Source organism: Leptopilina boulardi, unplaced genomic scaffold (genome assembly GCF_019393585.1).
Source record: "Leptopilina boulardi isolate dan_hultmark-lab unplaced genomic scaffold, ZJU_Lbou_2.1 LbouV2_122, whole genome shotgun sequence".
In the NCBI taxonomy this organism is placed as follows: Eukaryota; Metazoa; Arthropoda; class Insecta; order Hymenoptera; family Figitidae; genus Leptopilina; species Leptopilina boulardi.
In genome coordinates this window covers 3663196-3675529 of record NW_026137666.1, presented here as the reverse complement: position 1 = coordinate 3675529, position 12334 = coordinate 3663196, and the positions used below count along the sequence as shown (strand labels likewise).

The following is a 12334-nucleotide window of genomic DNA, read 5'->3' as shown; positions in this document are numbered from 1 at the left end:
CCGACTTTTTTCATCATTCTATAAGTTTTATAAAATCATAATAATATATTCTACAGTTGGATTATATGAAAGTATTTAGTATCATGTAAAAAATATATAAAAATTGTGATATTTTGATATACGTTTATTTCTTTATTATTTAGAATATTTATTCAAATGTTAATATTCCTTTGACATAATTAAATAAAAATACAATTTATAATTGTAAAAAAATTCTTAATTTGTTGTATGTAATTCAAAGTTGTGCATGTGATAATGTTTTTATACTTTGAAATAAAATGTTTCTCTTTTGAAAAAGGTGTTCAGAGCATTAAAACATACGTAAATAATATTATGAAATTTGTAAACAATCATTTTTGCACAAGTTTTTTTTGTTCACAGACGCTTCACACAAAATTTACCCATAAACCATTGATTAGACATACAATAGTATGTCATATAGTAAATCATATTATATCTGAATTAAAAACATCTTTTAAATTAAGATAATTTAGATGATGCGTCTCAATAGTTTGTGGGCACAATTTGTGAAAAGTGTTTGTGTGTAGGCAGAAAGATGTTCAGAAATGAGTGTTTAAAAATTTCAAGTCATTTGAATCGACTAGTGCATTTTGTTGAGTAATAACTGTCCGCGCATAATAAGACCGCGCATATCAAAGTGTTAAAGTCATTTTTTGATAATCTCATAAAATTAGTTTTTATCATATATTATTAAATGGAGAAAATTACTTAATCGCATTAGTATTTATTTACACTATCTTCTCATAAAGAAATTATTGTATTGTTCAAATTTTTAATTGCGAATTTAAAAAATCTACACGGAAAAACTTTGTTTAAGAATCATTCCTGAATTTGCTTCGGAATGGAGGATATGAGAAAAATTCTGCAAAATTTACAGAAAAATACAAAAATCATTGAAGAAAATACTTGTATTTTTATTATGACATTGGAAGACTTCTTGTTAATGCCGCGATCGGAATATCTCAGTCACTGGGCGTTGAAAGTTTCTTGAACTGTTTTAGAAGACACAGTACAGTAACCAAGCACTAGGCAGGGATTGGTTGCGTCAAATATGTTTCCAATGCATAATACCGTAAGCTGCTAAGGTAGCTGAGTGATGTAAAGCGGAGTTTTTGGACTCTCGAGGACGTGGGATCGAGTACTCCCAGAGTAAATTTTTTTTCTCGCAAACGTAAGAATTTATTCTAAAACAAGTTTAAGACTTTCTGTAGTGAGTTTAGGAAGTTGTTTTGAATTTCTCTACAATTCTTATAGAAATACTGCTTAGAATTTTTCAAAGAAAATATAAATAAGATTTCTTAAATTATTCTCATATCCTCCGTTCCTGAACAAATTTAGGAATAATTCTTGCACAAAGTTTTTCCGTGTATACTTGTTATCTTCCACCAGTCCAAATAAATAGCATGTAATATTAAAATCAAATTTTGGCACTAAGAGACATTACTTCAAAATTTGGTACTATTTGGGATTGATAGTATTCTTCAACATGCTAAAATTTTAGAAGATTTAATCATGCGTTAATCTACATATGTAAAATAATAAACTATTAAATATTTCATGGGTCACCTATGTGGTGACCCATGAAGGTCAACACATAGGTAGACCCATGTGTAACGACCCATGTGTAGACCTATATGAGATCCTACGTGGGTCACTACATGGGTCACCATATAGGATCCCATGTGGTGACCTACATAGGTTTTTTCAGTAGGGTAAAAATACTTTTATTATGAATTTTAAGAAAGAGAGAAGCGAAAACTTATAAATTGCAAGCAATTAAATAAGAAAAAATTTATTTCGAAATAAAATGAAATACACTAACCTTTATTTATATTTATCACATAAGATTTAAGTTAAGTTCACAATCACAACACTTGAAAATTTTTAATTATTTTTATGGTTCAAATAATTATCAATAATTTATTTATTATAAATGAACAAAATTTAAGAGCATTTGAACCTTCGTGACGTCACAAATCATGGCGCATGACACGAAAACTTCTCAGGTATGTGAAAAGCACAATTTTGAATATTTTTTAAAAAAACCTTTTGGAAAATGTTCAGAATAACATAGACTCTGTCTGTTATGTGCGGAAAATTCAAAATTTTGCGTTTAAAACGTTTTTTATACAATGTTAAGGTCACAAATCATGGCGCATGACACGCAAACTTCTCAGGTATGTGAAAAACACAATTTTGAATATTTTTTAAAAAAACCTTTTGGAAAATATTCAGAATAACACAGACTCTGTCTGTTATGTGCGAAAAATTCAAAATTTTGCGTTTAAAACGTTTTTTAAACAATGCCTACATATAAGCAATTCGTGTATTTTTCCTTACTTGTGACAACCAACTTAAACATTGTATAAAAAACTTTTTATACGCAAAATTTTGAATTTTTCGCACATAACAGACATAGTCTATGTTTCTCTGAACATTTTCCAAAAGGTTTTTTTAAAAAATATTCAAAATTGTGTTTTTCACATACCTGAGAAGTTTGCGTGTCATATGCGCCATGATTTGTGACCTTAACATTGTTTAAAAAACGTTTTAAACGCAAAATTTTGAATTTTCCGCACATAACAGACAGAGTCTATGTTATTCTGAACATTTTCCAAAAGGTTTTTTTAAAAAATATTCAAAATTGTGCTTTTCACATACCTGAGAAGTTTTCGTGTCATGCGCCATGATTTGTGACGTCACGAAGGTTCAAATGCTCTTAAGCAATACACGCTTGATAAATATTTCTAATGCGTTGTCAATTAATGCAATTAATAATTTCCTATTACACAATATCATAATCGACATATATGACATTTGTAAACAAACAGGGTTGGGAAACAAGAGCCCAAAATATATTTGTCCAAAGCGAATTTCAATCCTACCAAAGTTCGTCCAAAGCAGAGTTGGGTAGGATTGAAATTCGCTTTGGACAAATAAATTTTGGGCTCTTGTTTCCCAACTCTGTTTGTTTACAAATGTCATATATGTCGATTATGATATTGTGTAATAGGAAATTATTAATTGCATTAATTGACAACGCATTAGAAATATTTATCAAGAGTGTATTGCTTAAATTTTGTTCATTTATAATAAATAAATTATTGATAATTGAAGAGCTCCACGGAATAACGATATATAGCACAATTGAAAAGTTTGGTTATGGGCTTTCAAAAAACATAAATTTTCATTAAATTGATAACAACTGTAAGCTAATTATTATTACTAATAGAATTAGTAATAGTTACTAAGCGTGTAATAAATAACAGTTTACATATATACTTATTACCAATTTTATGAAAATTTACGTTTTTTGAAAGCTCATAACCAAACTTTTCAATTGTGCCATAGATCGTTATTCCGTGGAGCTCTTCAATTATTTGAACCATAAAAATAATTAAAAATTTTCAAGTGTTGTGATTGTGAACTTAACTTAAATCTTATGTGATAAATATAAATAAAGGTTAGTGTATTTCATTTTATTTCGAAATAAATTTTTTCTTATTTAATTGCTCGCAATTTATAAGTTTTCGCTTCTCTCTTTCTTAAAATTCATAATAAAAGTATTTTTAATATCTTAATATTCAGTGCAGTGAATAAATTAATTAATAAACTTGTCAATAAGAGCAAGCCAGCCATGACAGTTATACTTTGATACCAATTCAGGTATCAAAAAATGATCCCATATTCTGGATCATTTTTTGAAAATGATTCAAATATTTGGATCAATTTGATACCTTATATCGAATCAAAACGTTGCATGAGTTGATCTTAATTCTTGTATCAATTTGATACAAACAAGAAAACTGTGTAGTCAGGTTAAGAAAAATTCGACGTGGACAGTGTCGTAACTAAAAAGGGTTAGATGAAGCCCCGACTTAATTGCAACAATTATTAATTAACTTTTAATTGAATCATAAATAATATTAATGAGGCTTTACTTTAGGTTATTTTTCTTTTTCTGTGTTTAAAATTTCACAATCCGGTTAGATTATACATCGAAAATACTGTTTTTATGAAGTTAGAGGCGCTAAAAACATACAGTACTCTCCTGAGCACATGTGAGCTTGTCTATGAAACACCCCCAAAAAATATATCATGTCATGTACATCTCTTATCCAAGCGAAGGAACAAGTTCTCATCAGATCACGGAAGTTAAGCAACGTTGGACGCGGTTAGTACTTGGATGGGTGACTGCTTGAATTGACATTCGACGAAATGTTTTTTCGTGAAATTTAATTTTCGATCAAATGCCAAATTTTAGTAGTCAGACTAAGAAAAATTGATATCGTTGCAGTTTTTCCCCACTTTAGTAGTCAATTTACTAAAAATACATAGTGAGTTTAAGAAAAAGTAATACTTAAAGTTTCTCCGTGTATCTAGTTACTATTTTTCCATCATTTTGTTGCGTTTTTGATCGTTTTTTGGATTTTTCTCGAAAAATAATGACTTTTGGTAAAAAATTACGAGATAATCGCAAAAAACCATGATTTTAAGGTGTTTTTTTATGTTTTTTACCATGATAATCAAATTTGCGCCAACTTTCACTATCATTTTCGTAATCAGCGCACCAAAATACGTTAGTATACCAAATTTTATTAAAATCGGAAGTACCCCTACTTCGGAAGTATATCCCGACATTCAAATTAGGGGAAGGTGGGGTAATGGGAGAGAGTGGGTAATGGGAGCTTCTTAATTTCAAGTACATAGAGATTTTTAATTTCGCGGAAATAACTCGGAAAACTTGGACAGTCTTCCTGTATATCATACCAAGACAAATGGTCATAATGGGAGAAAATAAATTTTTTTTAGAAAATTTTTTTTTTGTAAATTTCCTTTCTTTTTCTTAATTTCTAAATAATTATAATTAAATATAAATAACAAAAGGAGTAAAATATGACCGAAACAATATTTTATTTTAAGGATAAGTCGGTTTTTTTTGTCATTTTCCTTAAGGGGCTCCAATACCCCCACCTTCCCCTACACACAAATCGCATATACACAATTCATAATCAATTTCTGATTTTTAAGTAAATGTCAAAGTTACATCTTTTAAATAAAATGTTTCTTAAAGTGAAGCTATTGTTTGTGAGACTTGGCGTGAGTCAAGCAGCTTAGTTTTACAGAATTGTAAAATAATCGTTTGTAATATTTCCATTTGTTTCGAACATTAATCTTGTAAATAAATTTTTTATAAATATTCACATTTGGGAATTTATAGTAAAGCTTTTAGGGGTTTATTGAATAAACAGTGTACTATTTTAACTCTACTCTTTTTATTTAATTGGAACAACATATGCTCGTAATTGTGAAATTCTGAGGAATACGAATATGAGACATTCTCTGAAAAAAGCATCCCAAGAAAAAATTTTTTTTGTCAATGAAATAAGTTTAAGTTTAAATAAAAACAAGTATATGTAGGGCAGGTTTTTAGGTCTGTGTAATGTTTGGTTGCCATGTTATCAGGGGCTCACACGGAAAAAAATTTTCTGTAGAATTTACAGAAACTCCTGCCCAGACAGCACCGTTTTTCGCAGGGAGTTCGCGGGGAGTTCCCCGTGTTAAGTTCGGAAACTAAGTTGGGGAGCTTCAGGGGAAGTTCAGGCGAGCTCTATATGTCCTCGGTTTTATAACTCGCGGTGCGAAGTTCAGGATAGTTATCCGATTAAGTTTGCCGAAAAATTGTGCATAAAAGTTTAGGAAATATTAAATTTTGAGTTTTACAGAAATTTGCTTTGTGAATTTCTTTAAAACTATCTCCGGAAAGTACTCTAAATAAGATATATAGGCAAATTTCCTGTAAAATTAAAATACAAGTTTTCAGTGAATTTTATAAGGTAAGTTTATTATAAATTATAACACCGTCCGACAAAATTCAACTTTTTTTTCACACACGAAAAAATCAATGATTTTCAGAAACTAGGACCAAAAAAAAGATACCCGTGTCTGGCCATTTTGCTAGATCAGGTCATTTGTTGCTTTTAGGGGTAAAAACAACCCTTAAATGAAAGGTGATAGGAAATCTTGTACAAATAAATAATTTTTTATGAAACCTGATATCTAGGGGTTTTCCGGGTCGCTGATTACGAATCTGATGTTAAATTTTCAAAATTCAAAATGGCGGATCCAATATGGCGGTCGAAATTTATAAATATTAATTATTTTTTATAAAACTTGGTGTCTATGGGTTTTTGCGGTCGCTGAGTACGAATCTAAAGTCAGATTTTTAAAATTCAAAATGGCAGATTCAATATGGCGTTTGAAATTTATAAAAGTTCGTCGAATTCACTTGAAACTTGTTACTTGAAGGTTTTTGGGGTTGCTGATTACGAATTTGATGTCGGCTTTTCAAAATGGCGGATCCAATATGGTGGTCGAAATTTATAAATGTTATTAGGTTATTATTATTATTATTATGTTATTATCAGCGACCCCAAAAACCCCTAGACACCAAGTTTTATAAAAAATAATTAATATTTATAAATTTCGACCGCCACATTGGATCCGCCATTTTGAATTATTAAAATCTGACATCATATTCGTTATCAGCGACCCCAAAAACCCCTAAGTAACAACTTTCAAATGAATTGGTGAATTTTTATAAATTTCGACCGCCATATTGGATCCGCCATTTTGAATTTTAAAAATCTGACACCAGATTCGTAATCAGCGATCCGGAAAACCCCGAGATACCAGGTTTCATAAAAAATTATTTTTTTGTACAAGATTGCTTATGACCTTTCATTTAAGGGTTGTTTTTACCTCTAAAAGCAAAAAATGACCTGATCTAGCAAAACGGCCAGACACGGGTATCTTTTTTTTGGTCCTAGTTTCTGAAAATCATTGATTTTTTCGTGTGTGAAAAATCGTGTCGGACGGTGTAATATTTATTAAATAAAAGTAAAATTAAATAAATTGATAAATTCACACCATATATTTATTTTAAAATTAAAAAAATTTATTTTTCCCTTATTGCGCTTTCTTTTATTTTTCCCCAACATTAACGGCGCAATTTTCGGAAATAAATTTGGAGGAGCTGGGGATTGAACCCGGATGCGCAACACAACAGCCAAGAACCCTAACCACTAACCTAACCAACAACCTGAAGGTGGGTAACTTTCGGGTCTTTATAAGCTGCAAGCCTTGTCGTCATCCCACACAGCACCGAAAGTTTCCTAAACCTGTATTAAAGCTGTGCGTGCCAAGTTGGAAAAATTTACCGTAAAGCTTAGCACAGGTTGTGTAAATATGTAAATGTCCGCAATTGAGTAAATGTTTAGCGTAAAACTGTACTGAATCTTTAAATTACGTATTTAGTACAGGTTTAGCGTAAAACTGTACTGAATCTTTAAATTACATATTTAGTACAGGTTTAGCGTAAAACTGTACTGAATCTTTAAATTACGTATTTAGTACAGGTTTAGCGTAAAACTGTACTGAATCTTTAAATTACATATTTAGTACAGGTTTAGCGCAAAACTGTACTGAATCTTTAAATTACATATTTGGTACCCCTATCGAAAATTCCGATATCGAAACCTATATAGGAAACTATATGGGAAACTATATTGTTTCCCATATAGTTTCCTATATAGGAAGCTATATATAGCTATATATAGCGTCAATAATATAAAAAAAAAAATTCTGCCGACGTGTTGACTCTGAGACGCGAACCCTCGACCATCATAGCTCTCAACCGCACTGAGAGCCCCTTAACGGGCTCGACCAGGGGAGGCTATGAAATATCTTGAGAAAATGTCTCTTATAACGAAAATACTTTAAACAGATACTTATATTATTTTGTAAAGTCATCAAACAGTTTTTCAGATGTTTATTATTACAAAGAGTATATCATTGTATACATATATTTTTTTCCAATGGTATATGCGTTTTAATACCCAATTTTATATTCGGAGTTTATTAACTTGGAACTTTTAAAAACTTGAGAATTCTGTCAATGTAACTTATTTTCCTTTTTTAAAAAAAAATAATTATTGAATTGTAGTTATGTAATAATTTATGTTTGATCACATTAATTTCATATAAGAAAATTCTGGTTTAAAGTGAGTTGTAATTAAGTATTAGCATTATACAAATTACATTAGTTTATTAAAAAAAATTTGCTATACGAACATTGTTACTTAATTTATTTCCAAAAAAATTGAAATTTATGCAGATTTCACTTGATTAAAATTTAAATTCATGTCATTCTAAATTAAAATGTTGAAGTTAATAAACTCCGAATATAAAATTGGGTATTAAAACGCATATACCATTGGAAAAAAATATATGTATACAATGATATACTCTTTGTAATAATAAACATCTGAAAAACTGTTTGATGACTTTACAAAATAATATAAGTATCTGTTTAAAGTATTTTCGTTATAAGAGACATTTTCTCAAGATATTTCATAGCCTCCCCTGGTCGAGCCCGTTAAGGGGCTCTCAGTGCGGTTGAGAGCTATGATGGTCGAGGGTTCGCGTCTCAGAGTCAACACGTCGGCAGAATTTTTTTTTTTATATTATTGACGCTATATATAGCTATATATAGCTTCCTATATAGGAAACTATATGGGAAACAATATAGTTTCCCATATAGTTTCCTATATAGGTTTCGATATCGGAATTTTCGATAGGGGTACCAAATATGTAATTTAAAGATTCAGTACAGTTTTGCGCTAAACCTGTACTAAATATGTAATTTAAAGATTCAGTACAGTTTTACGCTAAACCTGTACTAAATACGTAATTTAAAGATTCAGTACAGTTTTACGCTAAACCTGTACTAAATATGTAATTTAAAGATTCAGTACAGTTTTACGCTAAACCTGTACTAAATACGTAATTTAAAGATTCAGTACAGTTTTACGCTAAACATTTACTCAATTGCGGACATTTACATATTTACACAACCTGTGCTAAGCTTTACGGTAAATTTTTCCAACTTGGCACGCACAGCTTTAATACAGGTTTAGGAAACTTTCGGTGCTGTGTGGGATCAGTTGACACGAATGGCGGGAAAATTTAAAAATGTTTTCAACGAAATATTTTTAAATTCTATTATTAAATTAGTGTCATAATTAAAAGGGCATTGAAATAATATTGCAATGTTAATATTAATATTATTTGTGAAACTAGCAGCTATATAAAACGATTTAAGGTAATTCTTTAAAAATGAAATTTATTAAATACTGAATCTCGTTATAAAAAATTCTGGACTTGTCAAATTTTTATTAAAATATTATTCAATTAAAAGTAACATAATTAGAAAAACTTTTTGAACATTTATCAACGTATGTTTATGGCTTTTATCATTAATTAATTAATTAAATTTACCGAGATGTATGGTGGACATTTAAATCGTCAATTTGTAATTTAATAAATTAATTTAAAAATTAAAGTATCTGCATTTTATAATAAATATTTATAATTATTTGTCAATAATAATATAAATTATTTATAATAATTGTAAATAAATTTCTTGCATTCTTTAAATCAAAATTTTTTATACAACGCAATGTTTTTTCATATTTTTTATAATAAAGAAACTTATTATTAATTTTTATATCTATAAATTAATTAAAAATCGGAATTAGCTACGATTATTTCATTTATATTTTTAACTATTTAATACTTATTGTTTAAGTATTAATATTTAATATATTATTATTTAATAAATATTTACCTATTGAGCAATGTTGTGAATTGACCAGGGAAAAACAGGAAAAATCTTTATTGCTGGATTTTAAGACGGTTACGTGAAAAACTTGTCTTTTTTCAAAATTCGATAAAGACATAATTTTTATTTAAGACTTTTAGAAAATTGTAAAAACAATTGTATTTCCAAAACGGTTCACAGTTATTTGAAAAAACAATTATCCCACAAAACTAGATTTTAATACTTTTTTTTAAATCTAATAAAAGTGACTGGATGAGTTAAATCCTTCTATAATTAAATTGATGTTGGTACAATAAAAAAATCCTTCCTTTTTTATTTAAATTTTGAATCAATTTTTGTAAATACATAAATTTTTTTTAAATTACTATATATATTATACGACTTGTTACAGTGTGTTTTGTGTTTTAATACAGATATGTTTTATATTACAATAAAAAAGTGTTTAAAATTATTTAATTATTGAAGTGTTTTTCTGTTTAATAAATGTGGCTTGATAAGATCGGCATACCTTCGGCAACGAAACGTATTTTTAGTGTCACACTTTAAACATTGTTCCATTTTTAATTTCCCTTAATATATTATGAACATAACAAAATCGCTTAGTTAAAATCCATGAATGTTTGAGCTATTTTGGCAAAAAAACATTAATCACTATAATAATAATACTTTTTTAACCAATTACGATTTAAACTAAAAACATAAAATACGACGTTTCGTTGCCGAAGGTATGCCGACCTTATCAAGCCACATTTATTAAACAGAAAAATACTTCAATAATTAAATAATTTTAAGCACTTTTTTATTGTAATAAAAAACATATCTGTATTAAAACACAAAACACACTGTAACAAGTCGTATAATATATATAGTAATTTAAAAAAAATTTATGTATTTACAAAAATTGATTCAAAATTTAAATAAAAAAGGAAGGATTTTTTTATTGTACCAACATCAATTTAATTATAGAAGGATTTAACTCATCCAGTCACTTTTATTAGATTTAAAAAAAAGTATTAAAATCTAGTTTTGTGGGATAATTGTTTTTTCAAATAACTGTGAACCGTTTTGGAAATACAATTGTTTTTACAATTTTCTAAAAGTCTTAAATAAAAATTATGTCTTTATCGAATTTTGAAAAAAGACAAGTTTTTCACGTAACCGTCTTAAAATCCAGCAATAAAGATTTTTCCTGTTTTTCCCTGGTCAATTCACAACATTGCTCAATAGGTAAATATTTATTAAATAATAATATATTAAATATTAATACTTAAACAATAAGTATTAAATAGTTAAAAATATAAATGAAATAATCGTAGCTAATTCCGATTTTTAATTAATTTATAGATATAAAAATTAATAATAAGTTTCTTTATTATAAAAAATATGAAAAAACATTGCGTTGTATAAAAAATTTTGATTTAAAGAATGCAAGAAATTTATTTACAATTATTATAAATAATTTATATTATTATTGACAAATAATTATAAATATTTATTATAAAATGCAGATACTTTAATTTTTAAATTAATTTATTAAATTACAAATTGACGATTTAAATGTCCACCATACATCTCGGTAAATTTAATTAATTAATTAATGATAAAAGCCATAAACATACGTTGATAAATGTTCAAAAAGTTTTTCTAATTATGTTACTTTTAATTGAATAATATTTTAATAAAAATTTGACAAGTCCAGAATTTTTTATAACGAGATTCAGTATTTAATAAATTTCATTTTTAAAGAATTACCTTAAATCGTTTTATATAGCTGCTAGTTTCACAAATAATATTAATATTAACATTGCAATATTATTTCAATGCCCTTTTAATTATGACACTAATTTAATAATAGAATTTAAAAATATTTCGTTGAAAACATTTTTAAATTTTCCCGCCATTCGTGTCAACTGATGACGACAAGGCTTGCAGCTTATAAAGACCCGAAAGTTACCCACCTTCAGGTTGTTGGTTAGGTTAGTGGTTAGGGTTCTTGGCTGTTGTTTTGCGCGTCCGGGTTCAATCCCCAGCTCCTCCAAATTTATTTCCGAAAATTGCGCCGTTAATGTTGGGGAAAAATAAAAGAAAGCGCAATAAGGGAAAAATAAATTTTTTTAATTTTACTTTTATTTAATAAATATTATAAAACATTTATAATAAACTTACCTTATAAAATTCACTAAAAACTTGTATTTTAATTTTACAGGAAATTTGCCTATATATCTTATTTAGAGTACTTTCCGGAGATAGTTTTAAAGAAATTCACAAAGCAAATTTCTGTAAAACTCAAAATTTAATATTTCCTAAACTTTTATCCACAATTTTTCGGCAAACTTAATCGGATAACTATCCTGAACTTCGCACCGCGAGTTATAAAACCGAGGACATATAGAGCTCGCCTGAACTTCCCCTGAAGCTCCCCAACTTAGTTTCCGAACTTAACACGGGGAACTCCCCGCGAACTCCCTGCGAAAAACGGTGCTGTCTGGGTGCGCCATCTACTGATGTTTCTCCAAATAGAGAAATTTGTAGAATCATTGGCATTAAAATCTGTTAATTCTACAAGTTTGAGCTACAGTTCTTAAAAACTGTTGAGTGACCAAATTATGTATACTATATGGGGATAATATA

The 12334-nt window shown here is 28.4% G+C and overlaps 1 protein-coding gene across 1 annotated transcript in view; it reads right to left on the bottom strand.

Moving 5' to 3' along the window:
- The window catches only part of LOC127287220 (uncharacterized), a 56777-nt gene that overhangs the window by 41184 nt on the left and 3259 nt on the right, over window positions 1-12334 (bottom strand). The window lies entirely within an intron of this gene.